General features: G+C 37.5%; 1 protein-coding gene across 1 annotated transcript in view; it reads right to left on the bottom strand.

The window, feature by feature from the left end:
* Window positions 1-3,526, bottom strand: part of LOC115208880 (secernin-3) — a 101,778-nt gene extending 98,252 nt beyond the window's left edge. Inside the window, exon 1 of the mRNA XM_029777112.2 lies at window positions 3,498-3,526. The gene's annotated coding sequence lies outside the window, so the exon portion shown is untranslated. The remainder of the gene's footprint in view (window positions 1-3,497) is intronic.
* Window positions 3,527-16,671: the final 13,145 nt, after the last annotated feature.

Here is a 16,671-nt window from a genome sequence, read left to right on the forward strand (position 1 = left end):
CAGTTTCTGTGGCTATTTTTCTCTTGTGATATTGCTATATTTCTTAGTAAGAAACCAAACTTGTCATTCTAACAATACATCAAAGATTTAAGATAGGAAAGCAACCATTTAGAAATGCATAATTTCTGTATTAAAGTCATGATCTGTAGTTGGCGGGTTCAGATTTTTGCTGTACATATGGAGGATGACGGATGGGTAAAGAAGTGCCAGGAGATCCAAATGGAAGGAAAATGTGGGAGAAGAAAACCAAGAAAGGCCAGAGCAGAAGTGGTCAAAACTGATCTCAGGATGTTGCACCTCACAAAAGGCACTACAAAAGAATTCAACAAAGGGTAAGACACTGTGTTAGAAAGGACCAGTGTCCAACCCATGCTAGCATGGAAAAGCAGCTATAACAATGATGATGATGATGATGATGATGATGATGATGACAATGACGATGATGATGACGTCATGTAAGTTGCCACATGTCATAATTGTTGAGTGAAATACTTAGGAGAAATGTTGAATTAGTTCTCGGTTTTATGTCCACTTACATTGTTAAAGATTTATCACTAACTTCAATAATTAGTTAGTGGTTACTAAACAGACACCTATCCATCAACAGTTCTTGTAAATAATTGGATTTTTGAACCAATCCAATTTATATTAGATTTGTATAGATCATATAAGAAAGAAAATGTCTAATATTCATATTAAAGATGAATAGTTCAAAAAGAGGAGATATTCTTTAAAATCCATACATTGCATATAATAGGAATGATTGATTTAGGAATACATTTCTTTTTGAGACTCTGGAAGCAAAAAAAAATAATAATGATGATTCTTATTAAGTAATGATTAAGATACACCATCTATTCCTACACACACATGCAAAAACATACACACATGCATACACACACATATTACACACACCTATATATAACCACAGGAGTGGCTGTGTGGTAAGAAACTTGCCTTCCAACCACATGGCTCTGGGTTCAGTCCCACTGTGTGGCACCTTGGGTAAGTGTCTTCTACTATAGCCTCAGGCCAATCAAAGCCTTGTGAGTGGATTTGGTAGATGGAAACTGAAAGAATGCCATCATATATGTGGATATATATGTATGTATTTGTGTGTCTGTGGTTGCCCCCACACCATCACTTGACACTGATGTTGGTGTGTTTATACCTCTGTAATTTAGTGGTTTCGCAAAAGAGACCAAGAGAATAAATACTAAGATTGCAAAGAATAGGTCCTGAGGTCGATTTGTTTCACTAAAGGTGGTGCTTCAGCATAACCACAGTCAAATGACTGAAACAAGTAAAAGAATAAAAGAATATATATGTATATAGTTCAATAGTGCTACATCAAGAAGATTGCCTCAATGAAACACTTGAGCTACTCAGAAAGACTGAAAGAATTGCAATTCTTCTCTCTAGAATGAAGGCAGGAAAGACATGTGGTGATATACATATGGAGGAGCCTAGAGGGGCTGGCACCAAATTTTGGTATTGAGATTTATACCAGCCTCTGAACAGGATGCCATTGCACTGTCCCAAAGGACCCACTCATCCTAGCTGGAACCAGGTGCTACAATAGCTTGGGATTCAAAGGCCCACAGCTATTTAATATATTACCAAAAGAACCTGAGAGATCTACTTGAAGTCAGGATTAGATGTTTTCAAGAAGTAACATGACTTTCTTCTGTCCAAGATTTCAGATGAACATGCATCACTATAAGAAACTTAAACAAGAGCAGCAATATCAAACTTCCTCATCCACCAAAAGTCAACTACATAGGAATGGCCATTGAAAGGTGATCATTCTGGTAGTGCCCCAGCATGGCCACAGCCTTTAGGCTGGGACACATAAAAGAATATACATGAACATGCTAATACACTCACTTTCACACTCACTAAAATCTCAATGGTTTTATCATTAGAGTTTGGTCATTTCTGATTTTTCAACAATATCTTGACCTGAAGTGTTATGACATTCAGTCTATCATCTTTTGATATTTATTCTTCAAAGCTTACTTTAATGTTTCTGCTTTGGCAAATATAGCATTATTTGAAATAAACTAATTTACTTGGATTAATAGATTACTTTTAATAACATCACATGTGTTTTGGTATACACTGTATTTATCATGATTCTGAGTATATCGATTTATATTAATTCCAATGGTAGCAGTAAAACCACAACTCTGTGGCTTTCATATATAGGCGCAGAAGTGGCTGCGTGGTAAGTAGCTTGCTTACCAACCACGTGGTTCCAGGTTCATTCCCACTGCATGGCGCCTTGGGCAAGTGTCTTCTACTATAGCCTTGGGCCTACCAAAGCCTTGTGAGTGGATTAGGTAGATGGAAACTGAAAGAAGGCTGTCGTATATATGTATATATGTGTATGTGTGTATATGTTTGTGTTTGTCCCCTCAACATCACTTGACAACAAATGGTGGTGGTGTGTTTATGTCTCCGTTACTTAGCGGTTCAGCAAAAGAGACCGATAGAATAAGTACTAGGCTTCCTAAGAATAAGTCCTTGGGTCGATTTACTCGATTAAAGGCAGTGCTCCAGCATGGCCGCAGTCAAATGACTGAAAGAGGTAAAAGAGAAAAGAGAGAGATGCAGTATTGTTTTTTTGCTAGTAAAAATACACATTTTTTTTATCTCTAACTTTCAGTTTTGAGGGGTTTGTTTAGTAGTTCTTTATTGTGTTTATTATTGACTTTTATCTTGTTTACTTTGTGTAAAGTATGTGCGGTGTAAGTTGTGTTATTGTATCATGTGGGTCACGTAAAAAGGCTAATGAACATTAGAGATGATGACTATTAAACAACAATGATCATAAAGAACAATCAGGAAAATATCAAGACAGTAAACAGAATCACCTGTCTGGTTAGCATTATCAGTAACAATGGTGATACTGAGAGCAGCATCAACCATGGAATTGGCAAAGCTATAACTGTATTCTAGACAATGTGTGCTATCTGCTCCTCCAACACTGTCAGCCTACATGTTAAGATGCAGCTCTATAATAGCATAGTTGTAACAACAGTTCTGTATGCTAGTAAGACATGGATGAACATTGTGAAGATTAACAGAAATCTAGATATGTTCGAGAACATACTGGCAAGACCACATAACCAATAAAACCATTCTAAAGAGAGCCAACACAAGAATTCTTAGTGAAATCTAGTTGCGATCCAGTGTGCTCAAGAACACAGGAGGAACTGAAACTGAAACTAAATGTTGAGAGGATTGTATTATTGATACTTAAAGCATCTTGTATTTAGTTTTTTTTTTGCAGGGAGATTGTGTAAAGTTAATAGCCCTGGTACTGTAGTTATGGATTTATTTATACTATTCTCTATCATATCTAGAGTACTAAGAATTATTGGAATCAGTTTTAATCTCGAGCAATACAGCTCTGTTATTTCGTTTTCAAGAGCCTTGTTCTTCAAACCTTTCCTAACTTTCTTCATGGAGACTATTTATTATGAAGGATGCACATTTATTATGAAGGAAGGCACAGTGTGAATTTCATTGACTTTATGTTTTACAAATAATCTGAATTGTCATTCTTATGTTAGAAACTATCATCATCATCATCATATTGTTATTATTGTCGTCGTCATCGTCGTTGTCATCGTCATCATCATCATCATTATCATTATCATTATTATTATTGTTATTATTATTATTATTATTACTAACATGGTAGAATTCACAAGCTCATAAAAGACAGAACTCATTGTAATTCAGTATTCAGTTGCTGAGTTAAAATCTCATTAGGGTTCATTTGTTCATTATATTTCCTAGATTTATAAAGTAAGAACTAGCGCTGAACTAGTTGACTCCAATCTACCACCATTGATTAGAGAAGATGTCAGCTATGGTGTTTACCAAGAATGCTGTCACTATTTTGCAAAAATACTGAATTACAGAAAACACAATTGTAATTTCTAAGTGGTAGACATGGTAGTGTATATGAAAGTGTATATACCTGTGTTTACCTGAGATGATGGAAGCACTCCGTCGGTTACGACGACGAGGGTTCCGGTTGATCCGAATCAACGGAACAGCCTGCTCATGAAATTAACGTGTAAGTGGCTGAGCACTCCACAGACACGTGTACCCTTAACGTAGTTCTCGGGGATATTCAGTGTGACACAGAGAGTGACAAGGCCGGCCCCTTGAAATACAGGTACAACAGAAACAGGAAGTAAGAGCGAGAGAAAGTTGTTGTGAAAGAGTACAGCAGGGATCACCACCATCCCCTGCCGGAGCCTAGTGGAGCTTTTAGGTATTTTCGCTCAATAAACACTCACAACGCCCGGTCTGGGAATCGAAACCGCGATCCTACGACCGTGAGTCTGCTGCCCTAACCACTGGGCCATTGCGCCTCCACTTACCTGAGATACATATTATTGAAAACAGTTTTTCACTAAACAGTGAGAGATCTTCACCTAGAATAGTCACAATCTCTGTTATGAGTCTGATCTTAGACTGTGTGCAGCTCTACCAGTTCCTCCTTCATAGTCCTCGACCAGGTCCTGACAGGCCTTCCTCATCTCCTACACCTCTACCATTGGTTTCCCTTAAAGATTAACTCCCACTGATCTCTTCATGGTTGAGCATCTTTTGACGTGTCACTGTGATACTATCCTATAGGTTACTCAGTTCAGCCCTTTCTATGACCAGTTCATTCATGATCATCATCATCATCAGCATCATCGTTTAACGTCTGCTTTCCATGCTAGCATGGGTTGGACGATTTCGACTGAGGGCTGGCGAACCAGATGGTTGCAGCAGGCTCCAATCTTGATCTGGCAGATTGGAGCCTGGTGCAGCCATCTGGTTCGCCAGCCCTCAGTCGAAATGATGTGTAAAGAAATTCTTTTGAAAAACACCTATAGTTCTATAGATTCTGCTGCTCCTTTTTGCATGTTCCATAGGTGTAAGTCAGTGTTGCTATGACAATATATGTTTATACATGGAATTTTGGTACCTCGTTCAATGTGGAGTTGGACCAACTGACTTCAGGCACTGAAAGACAGCTTTAGCTTTGCCGAGTCTCTTCTCCACATCCCTTTACTTGATAATTCTATGATATTTTTGTACCTGTGAGGTATGTCTTGATTATCCCTGCCAGTATATCCCTTTCAAGAAAAATGTAACCTTGTGGCAATGTCAGAAACAATAATGATGATTATAATAATCATTATTAATGATAATTATTGCTGTTATTGTTATTGTTATCAAACAGTGATGTGTTACCAAAAAGCAAATTTTTAGACTTTGTTGTTTTCTTTGGCCCTTTTCCAAGCAATAACATTTCTTAATTCCCTTAAAAACATTTAATTGTAGTTAAGTTTCATAGGGTAAAAGCTAGTCAATTTCCTGAATTACAAAAATCGATTAGGTTGGTATTCATCTCTAGTTTCTGTGGCATCAAACAAATGCCTGAATATCACTCTCCTTGGACAGGATGTTGGTCTCTTGCAGAGTGCTTTCCTATTATTTTCCCATGGGCAGCAATTTTAGTTGGCACTGTAAAACAACAAATCCTTCAGACTCCTCTGCAGTGCTGCCATTATTGGTACTCTCTTTACTCTTTTACTTGTTTCAGTTATCGCCTTTAGTCGAGCAAATCGACCCCAGTACTTATTCTTTGTAAGCCCAGTTCTTATTCTATCAGTCTCTTTTGCCGAACCGCTAAGTGACGGGGACGTAAACAAACCAGCATTGGTTGTCGAGCAATGCTAGGGGGACAAACACAGACACACAAACACACACACACACACACACAACACACACACACACACACACACACACACACACACACATATATATATATATAATATATATATATATATATATATATATATATATATATATATATATATATATATATATACATATATACGACAGGCTTCTTTCAGTTTCCGTCTACCAAATCCACTCACAAGGCATTGGTCAGCCCGGGGCTATAACAAAAGACACTTGCCCAAGATGCCACGCAGTGGGACTGAACCTGGAACCATGTGGTTGGTTAGCAAGCTACTTATCACACTGCCACTCCTGCGCCTATAGTGTTGGTAGTGTTGTTTAGCCACAAGTCAACCCTGATCAAGCAAATTTATGAGTAATTCTGTTTACAGCCATGATCATTATGTCTTTTTGTTTCCAGCCATAATGTATCTTGGATAACATTATCCAATATGTCCTTTTTATAAATTTAAGAATGTAGGAGTATGTGTCGGGGAAGAAAGGCTACTATTTTTACCAGGTTAGGCATCTATTTTTACCAGGATGGTCCTCACTTAAGCTCCTAGTGTTACAGTTGCTTCCAAGGGTAAGGCATTCCATTCTTAAGCATTTATGTAAATTGTGGATCTGACAGTTAAGTGTGTTGGCCATGCTGATCACTCAGCTGATTATCTGACACACTGTAGACTTGGTTAATTATCATTTCTATAGAAGCTTAAAAACAAACGGAATTTAATTCACATTCTATTTCTTTTCATAATCATCATCATCGTTTAACGTCCGTTTTCCGCGCTAGCACAGGTTGGACGGTTCGACCGGGGTCTGGGAAGCCAGGGGGTGCACCAGGCTCCAGTCTGATCTGGCAGTGTTTCTACAGCTGGATGCCCTTCCTAATAATAATGTTTGTCCTTCGGTTTGAAGATGACCAACTGACATCATCTGATGGAACTGCCGCCATGAGACCTGAGGTGGCTGGTGAGGCCAATCCGGGCAAGGAAGCCCCTCCCACAGGTGGGGCAGAAGTGGGTAGGGGCCGTGCTACTGGTGCAGGCGGCTCTGGCTTTACGCATCTGACGTTTCTGCTCCGCTGACCGAATCCGTCCCTCCTCGGCTGTCCCTGCTCCCACGGTGATTGCGCTGCGCCAGGATGAGTGGTTGGCAGCAAGTGTCTCCCAGGTCTCTGTTCCAATGGAGAAGTCTTTGAAAGAGACCTTGAGACTATCCTTGTAGCGCTTCTTCTGCCCTTCCTAACGCCAACCACTCTGCGAATGTAGTGGGTGCTTTTTACGTGCCACCGGCACAGGTGCCAGGGGAGTCTGGCATCCGCCACAATCAGTTGGTGCTTTTAATGTGCCACCGGCACGGAAGCCAGTAAAAAATTGTCTTTGGAATTAAAAGGGTATCAACTTACACAAACTTTCAAAATTAACATTATAGCAACAAACAAATTTCAATGATAAACTGCATCACACTACTCCATCATAAGTAATACATATGAAATAGCAATGTAAGCAGTCAAGTGATTCTGTTTTCTTTTACAAAAGGTCATCAGAATGACAATATCAGCAGTAAACTTCTCATAAAGTTTATGAGATATACATATGCAAATACCATATGTAAAACAAAAGCAAAAAAAAAAAGGCCTACACATACACTTACAGAAAACAACAACAAAAAACAAAAAAAAAAAACGAAACCCAAGAAACTTGCTAGAAGTTTCTACATGCACCAAAATAGACTCCTCAGTTTCAGCCTAACAATAAACAGGAAATGCATGAAGACTTAAGCCAGCATCATAGTTCTTTGATAAGATGCTCAATAAAACATCTAGAGAGGCTATTCACCAAATCTAATTAACATTGAGTGTTTTGTAAATTAAAGAACAGGTAGTAAAATATTCAGGTGTAAACAGATCCATGCTAATGTTTTCATAAATTCTTGCCAGATATTTTTTGCTTTTATTTCCTTCAATTTTTTCATCTTTTCCAACATCCTCATCATCTTCTACCTTTCTTTTCTTAATGTTTTGTTTTTAAAATACTTTTCATCTTCTAACTTTTCATCCACCACCACCCACTCTTTCTTTCTTTCTTTCTTTCTTTCTTTCTTTCTTTCTTCTTCCTTTCTTCCTTCCTTCCTTCCTTCCTTCCTTTCTTTCTTTCTTTCTTTCTTTCTTTCTTTCTTTCTTTCTTTCTTTCTTTTTCCTTCCTTCCTTCTTTCTTTCTTTCTTTCTTTCTTTCTTTCTTTCTTTCTTCCTTCCTTCCTTCCTTCACTTCTTTCTTCCTTCCTTCCTTCCTTCCTTCCTTCCTTCCTTCTTCCTTCCTTCCTTTCTTTCTTTCTTTCTTTCTTCCTCCTTCCTTCCTTCCTTCTTCTTTCTTCCTTCTTTCTTTCTTCCTTCCTTCCTTCCTTCCTTCCTTCACTTCTTCCTTTCTTTCTTTCTTTCTTTCTTCTTCCTTCCTTCCTTCCTTCCTTCTTCCTTTCTTTCTTCCTTCCTTCCTTCCTTCCTTCCCTTCTTTCTTTCTTTCTTTCTTCTTTCTTTCTTTCTTCCTTCCTTCCTTCCTTCCTTCCTTCCTTCTTCCTTCCTTCCTTCCTTCCTTCCTTCCTTCCTTCCTTTCTTTCTTTCTTTCTTTCTTTCTTTCTTTCTATAATTTATCATCTATCCCTGTATCTTCTCCATCCTCACATTCCCCAGTATACTTTTTCATTCTTCCCCTTCGTCCCACTTTCCCCACTTCTAAACCTCTTTTCCACCTCATCTTCCCCCTCTTCCTCTTCTTACCCCTACTTCTTTCTTCCCTCAACGCCCTCCTCCTCCTCCTCCTCCTCCTCCAGCTTTCTTACCTCCACATTTTCTGCCCCCCAATAACATTTCATTCAGTCTCACTTACTCTCTCTGCTGCCCCCTTTCACACCCTTCTCCTCCTTCCACTCTATCCCTCACTTCCTTCATCCCTCCCTCCACCAGTTCCCTTTCACCTCACATCTTTAACAAACTAGATTTATTTCTATAGATATACCAATTCCACAAAAACAAACAATAAATACCAAAGTATAGTAAACAAAAACCCAAACAAGAAAAGTTATTTCCAGAGAAAACTGCTGATCATTATACCTTTTAATAGTAATGTCACGTAGGGGGCGTTCTTTTTAGTGTCTGTTGAAACTGATGTGATTTATGGTCATTTCAAACATTTGCAGGTCTACATTTGCAAGAAAGACATTGGCAGAGAGAAAATTCCAGTAGGATGATGTCTTCAGAGAGGAAAGATTGGCAGCAGTGGTTAATGCAAGTGTTTACTCTTTTACTCTTTTACTTGTTTCAGTCATTTGACTGCGGCCATGCTGGAGCACCGCCTTTAGTCGAGCAAATCGACCCAGGGACTTATTCTTTGTAAGCCCAGTACTTATTCGATCGGTCTCTTTTGCCGAACACACCAGCATCGGTTCTCAAGCAATGCTAGGGGGACAAACACAGACACACAAACACACACACACACATATATATATATACATATATACGACAGGCTTCTTTCAGTTTCCGTCTACCAAATCCACTCACAAGGCATTGGTCAGCCCGGGGCTATAGCAGAAGACACTTGACCAAGATGCCACGCAGTGGACTGAACCTGGAACTATGTGGTTGGTAGGCAAGCTACTTGCCACACAGCCACTCCTGCATACATATATCTATATATGCATATATATATATGCACATGTATATAAAGGCAAAGACCCTCGTCTCCTTTGGTCATGAATGACCATAGGATTGCACCTAGAAAGTTCCCCTTTGGGGTACAACTCCAGGTAAGGTTGTTTATAGAAGACCAGCAGTCGCTCATACATACCAGCCTCCCCTTTTCCCATCACTGATGTTATTCAAGGGAAATGCAAAGGCCAATACAACTTGGCATCAGTGATGTTACAACTCATTTCTACCCTGGAGCAATGCAAAATAAAGTGTCTTGCTCAAGAACACAACACAGCCCAGTCCAGGGATCAAACTCATTACCTCATGATTGTGAGCCCAATACTCTAACCACTGAGCCATGTACCTTCACATACATTTCTCACGTTGACAATTAATTTATATTGTCAGTGAGTGCACTGTTAAACAAATAAGACTACTAATCTCTCTCAGGTCAGAAGATAGGTATTCTTTCACTGATAAAAGTCTATGAAGAGCAGAAACTAGTCAAACTAATCCCATATTTTTTTTTGCTCATTGAGAGATTAAACTTCTGTTGTAACCTGTTTATTTACTGTTCACAGTGAGGCAAAAATTCTATGCTTACTAAAATAGACATTTGAAATTAAGAATATATATTTTTTCCAATGTTTCTCAACTAACTTTTCTTCAAACTTCTGATTCTGCAAGAAGCCACCAGTGGCTTGCAATGAATAGATAAGTTTAATTATATGCAATGAATTATTCAGTAATTTTTGTGTTTATTATACATGAATGGTATATCGCTTATGGTAAGAAAATCCTGTTATCTGCAGGTAGTAAGGAAATCCCACAGGAAAAAATAACCTCTTAATAGAGACTTATTGGGGAATTTGGTCTAAATAACGTCTTGGTTAAGGTGAAATTTCTTATATATTCTTTATCGCATCAGATAGATTTAGCACTGCCAAGCATTTTAATGATGGGTTTAAAATTTGTTTAAACTTTTATAAAATTAAACTTCATGAAAATGAAAAAAAAAAAGGTTAATAAATTATATAATTGCTTTCATATAAGGTAAATAGCATTCTGTATATCATATATAATATAGATATATACTGTTGAAAGCTTGAAATCTGTAGTATTTGTCTTGAGAAAGTATCTCATGTAAATGCAGTGTTAAAAAATCACCCAATGGTGAGACAACTATTTTTGAACAACTATTTCGTCTGTTGCTCATAAAGAATTTTTATTATTAGGGTTTCCTGAGATATGGAATGTATTTCCATGTTTCTCCAACAGTAAAAGTGTAGGGAAACACTGGTTTATACAGTAAAATATGAGTGATATATAGTGTAGATTTACTAATAATATTTAATATTATCACAAAATATTAACAAAATAAAGTCAATATAACTGTGAGTGTTCTTTAATGGTTAGCACAACATAAAGGCAGAGAGCTGGTAGAAACGTTAGCACGTCGGGCAAAATGCTTAGCGGTATTTCGTCAGCCGTTACGTTGTGAGTTCAAATTCCACCGAGGTCGACTTTACCTGTCATCCTTTCGGGGTCGATAAATCAAGTACCAGTTACACACTGGGGTCGATGTAATCGACTTAATACCTATGTCTGTCCTTGTTTGTCCGCTCTGTGTTTAGCCCCTTGTGGGTAATAAAGAAATAGGTATTTCGTCTGCCGTTACGTTGTGAGTTCAAATTCTGCCGAGGTCGACTTTACCTTTCATCCTTTCGGGGTCGATAAATCAAGTACCAGTTACACACTGGGGTCGATGTAATCGACTTAATACCTATGTCTGTCCTTGTTTGTCCCCTCTAGGCTTAGCTCCTTGTGGGTAATAAAGAAATAGGTTAGCACAACTTTATCACAATACAATTGTTTTAGTTTCAATACAACACATTATAGGACAAAATCAATTGCCAGATAAATGCAACTTGGGAATATTTGTTTATCTATTGAAAACACATCTAACGTGTGAGATCCAACAATAAGTGTATATTTAGTTAGTATGCAGAGTGTTCCCTTGTGTTACTTTCCCCCTGATCATACATCATTAGAATCCAAAGATCAGTGGGAGCAATGTTTGACTGAGATGGATAAGGTGGTATCAGAATGCTGAGAGATTGTTTGGCTGCATGCGGCGTGCATGTGCATGTAGGGTGGGCAGAGGGAGCAGATAAAAGAAACATTTGGAAAGAACTAGTTTCGTTTTGGTCTTCTTTTATATTTGCCTTTAAGTTTCTATTTATATATTCATATATATATATATATCATCATCATCATCATCATTTAGCGTCCGCTTTCCATGCTAGCACGGGTTGGACGGTTCAACTGGTGTCTGTGAAGCCAGAAGGCTGCACCAGGCCCAGTCTGATCTGGCAGTGTTTCTACGGCTGGATGCCCTTCCTAATGCCAATCACTCCGTGAGTGTAGTGGGTGCTTTTTACGTGCCACGTGCACAGGTGCCAGACAGAGCTGGCAAACGGCCACAGACAGATGGTGCTTTTTACATGCCTCCGGCACGGGGGCCAGGCGAGGCTGGCGACAGCCATGAACGGATGGTGCTACATGCCACCGGCACGGGGGCCAGGCGATGCTGGCAACGGCCACGAACGGATGGTGCTTTTTACGTGCCACCGGCACGGAGGCCAGTCGGGGCGGCGCTGGCAACGGCCACGATCGGATGGTTCGCTTACTTGTCACCGGCACTGGTATCACAGCTGCAATTTCCATTGATGTTGATCGACTTCGATTTTGGTTCTGCTTTCTGATATCTGATTTGATTTGGTTTGATTTTGATTTTGATTTTGATTTATACATAAAGAAAAGATACAAAAGCTCTGAAGAAAGAATTGTTTGCGTGTGTACATGTGTGTTTGAAGAAGATGGTTTTGGTAAGAAGAGAATTGGAAAATACTTAGTTTTTGCCTTTTATTTCTTTTTAAAAATATTTTATTGCCCTGAAGATTTTACTAAAAATATTACAAAGCCTATGAAGGAAAAAATCTTTGTATGTGACTCTGTGTGTATGTGTGTGTGTATGTGTGTATGTGTGTGTATGTGCACGTGTGTGTTTGTCTCTGTTATTGATAATGGTGGGATGATGTGTTATCGTTAGATTACCATTGAAAAATACATAGTTCTTATCTTTCATTATTCTTTTTTTCTGTTCTTAAAGATCATGATAAAAAAATTGCAAAGATTTTGTAGGAAAAAAGTGTGTTTGCTAAAAATAAGCTAAGGGAAATAACTCATATAGGCCAATGATTTGAATTTAGATAATTCCAGTAGGCGGTGATGGACTGGATGATGTATGCAAAAAATTCTGAATATAAGTATGTGTACATATATGTGTATAAACGAGTGTAAGTTCATGTGTGCATGTGTGTGTATATAAATGTGTACAAGAGTGTGTGTATGTATGTGCGTATGTGTTTGTTTGTGTGCATGTGTATGGATGTATTTGTGTGTGAGAGTATGTGCTTGTGTTTGCATGTGTGCGTGTTTTGGAAGGAAAAGTACATGAAGATAAAAATCTCAGCCTCGAGTTCTACGTTCTCCTCTTTCTCTATTTCTTTGTGCATATATTTTATATCATTCTAAAGATTCTATTAAAAAGAAAGATTTCCAAAGATCTAACGAGAAGAAATTTCCATATATGTGTTTCTTTCTCTCTCTCTCTCTAGCTCTCTTTGTGAGAGAGTGTGTGCACATGTAAATCTATGTATACACGCACACACATTTATATAGACATATACACAATTGTTTTTAACGTCTATATTTCCATGTTTGTATGGGTCAGACGGAATTTGTTGAAGCAGATATCTTACAACCAGATACCTTCCTGTCACTAGCCTTCTCTTGTTTCCAGTTAAGTTAATATTTGGACATGCTTTCATGGGCTCACTCTTCCCGCCAAACTCTGTTAAATATATCCAAGGGCTAAGTGAAGGTGTTAAACTAGGTGAAGCATTAAGTCTATCAATCTTTAATCAAATAACTTACTGTCTCAACCATTACACCAACCCAGTTCAAATTTGATGTCTGTGAGTTTTATTTTCTGTTTTCTGATTAACCAAATTAATCTTAGTGAATTACTCATGCTTATTTTATTGATTCCAAAGGCATCAAAGGTAAAGTTGATCCTAATTCAATTTGGACTCTTGAAATAATGTGCTCAAATCAAATAAAGCAAACCGATGAATCCAATAGACCATAATTTGGTACCTTTTATTTTAGCTTTGATAATGATTTACTGTTTTGTAGGAGAAGCAATAAGTCAAGAGAATTTATCCTAGTCCAAGGAATGGTAGTTATTTTATTGATCCTCATAGAAACAGCAAGCAAAATTGACCTGAATGGATTTGAACTCAGAGTGTAGAGGACTGGAAGTAAATACTGAAGAATATTTTGTCTAGTGTAAGGTAGTGTGCTGGCAGATGCGTTAGCACCCTGGATAAAATGCTTAGCAGCATTTCATCTACCTTCATGTCCTGAGTTCAAATTTCACCCAAGTTGACTTTGTCTTTCATCCTTTTGGGGTTGATAAAATGAGTACCAGTGGAATACTGGGATTGAACTAATCAATCTATCCCCTCTCCCGAGATTGTTGGCCTTGTGCCAAAATTTGAAATAAATACTTTGTCTAGTGTAAGGCAGTGAGCTGGCAGAATCATTAGCAAGCTGGTCAAAATGCTTAGCTCTTCTCCTAAACTTGCCGGCCTTGTGCCAAAATTTGAAACCAATATTTTGTCTAGTACTTAATTGTCATGTTATCTCCTAATGCTTAAGATAGAAAAGACAAAAACAACAACAAAAAAAAAAGAAACAAGTCCTTAAATCCTTAAAAATGTTTCAACCCGAAGGCTGCGGCCATGCTGGGGCACCACCGTTAAATAGAATGTCTTGCTCATTAACACAATGCGCCGCTGGGAATTGAACTCACGATAGAGTTGAACTTACGATCGTGAGGCGAATACCCTAACCACTACGCCACGCACCTGTTGATTTCTATTTAATGAGTCTTAAGTTCAGAAACTTATGAAATAAAAATATAAATAGTTGCCATATTTTATGCCTATCCAAGGGCACAGGCCCTGTAAGTAGCATTAATTTACTTCAGCCTGGAATTGAAACCTTGCTAATAGAATGTGTCTTTTGTTAAAATACTTTTCTAATTTAGATTTGATATATTGACTATAACAACACTTTTTTTTTGTCAATTTCTGTGTTAAAAGGTTTTGTTTTCCTTGTATTTAATTTAATATAACTGTGCAACAGAAGCAATTTCTACTTATATCAGCCATTTCGCTGATCCTGATCAGAATAATTGTTACTGACTATAAAAATATTTACAAATATTGAAAAATGAATAAACAAAAACAGTGAGAAAGAAAATATCCCTCTCATCAAATATAATAATTATGGTTCACATTGAATATAAATATTGCTTATGATTATTACATTGATTTTTATTTGCAAAAATGCCAGAATAATGTTTATGTTTAATGAATGACCTTATCTTTTCTCTCAATGTTTCATCAAATTTAGCTCAATTTTTTTTTTAATAGAAATCAATATAGTTTTCTCTTTAAAAATGCTATATTCATTTTTCCCCCACACTCTTTTGTCTTGAATCCATAACTTCAATGGTTCCACCACAAAAACGGATGATGTTTACATAAATTTTTGAAGTAAATGTTGTTTTTACGGCTGGATATCCCTATTGCTGTCATATCATTCAATATCGATTTCTGGTTATTTGACAGAAAAGTTAACTTTTTTAACAGGAATTGTTAGGTCAATAGAGTTGATATGTTGTTTTATTGTCTCTAGAGAGATAAAATAAAACTATATAAATGAAAAGCATAGTAACATGAAAACACTTGTCTTGTTGATAATTCATTTTCCTCCCATATTTTCCAACATTGAAGTCAAATTTTTCCAACCAAAATTTACAGACCAAAAAATAGATCAACAAATACACCAAGACAACTTTGGAAGACTTAAAATTTCTAGTGAAATGCAACAGGATTTGGAGAGATAATGATGATGTTTGAATGTTTACACTACATACTTACACTATATATTACTCTTTACTCTTTTACTCTTTTACTTGTTTCAGTCATCTGACTGCGGCCATGCTGGAGCACTGCCTTTAATCGAGCAACTCGACACCGGGACTTATTCTTTTGTAAGCCCAGTACTTATTCTATCGGTCTCTTTTGCTGAACCGCTAAGTAACGGAGACATAAACACACCAGCATCGGTTGTCAAGCAATGCTAGGGGGACAAACACAGACACACAAACACACACACGCATATATATATATATATACATATATACGACGGGCTTCTTTCAGTTTCCATCTACCAAATCCACTCACAAGGCTTTGGTCGGCCCGAGTCTATAGTAGAAGACACTTGCTCAAGGTGCCACGCAGTGGGACTGAACCCGGGACCATGTGGTTGGTAAACAAGCTACTTACCACACAGCCACTCCTGCGCCTACACTGACTTATTATGCCAGAAAATACAGTACATATCTATTATTTTGCTTTCCTGTCATTGCTTTAAGCAGTCTTGTGGACTGGCACCTATTTACAGTTTCTGTGTCATTAGATATATAAAAGATAGATATATCTCAGGTTAAATCTCCCAATCACTTCATTACAAATAGAGCCACTACTATGGGTCACAAATGCTGCTAGAAATAGTAACCCAGTTTCCCTGAAATCACATCCATTAAAATTATTTAGCACAGAACCTGCATGGTGTGACACAGTAGTGATTACAAAAAAAGTGTAGTAGATGGATCAGTGGCACCATAGTTTGCTAGTTCAGAAGAATCATTGCTACTCATCTACTAAGAGGGTTCTTGAATCTCTAAACTTAATAGCTTCATTATTCTCAGCCAGAATTACACAAAATTGTTTGCAATAGTCAAACTCAACAAACATGTGAGTTGCAAGAAGTATAGAGATAATTGATAATTTGGAAGTGTAACAGAAAGTATTGAAAGTTTTGTAAACCAAAAATACAAAAATAATATCTAAAAAAAGAGAGTTATAACGTGATTATTATAATACTCTTATATTCCTACCGTTCCATTCACTAAACTGCAGACAGGACAACAACAAATCTAACAATATTAACAACTATGGCTACAAATAGTAGGTTCATCATCATAATCACCATCATCACCATCAGCACAAATAAACAACAACAGCAGC

The sequence above is a fragment of the Octopus sinensis genome, linkage group LG1 (genome assembly GCF_006345805.1).
Source record: "Octopus sinensis linkage group LG1, ASM634580v1, whole genome shotgun sequence".
Taxonomy (NCBI): Eukaryota; Metazoa; Mollusca; class Cephalopoda; order Octopoda; family Octopodidae; genus Octopus; species Octopus sinensis.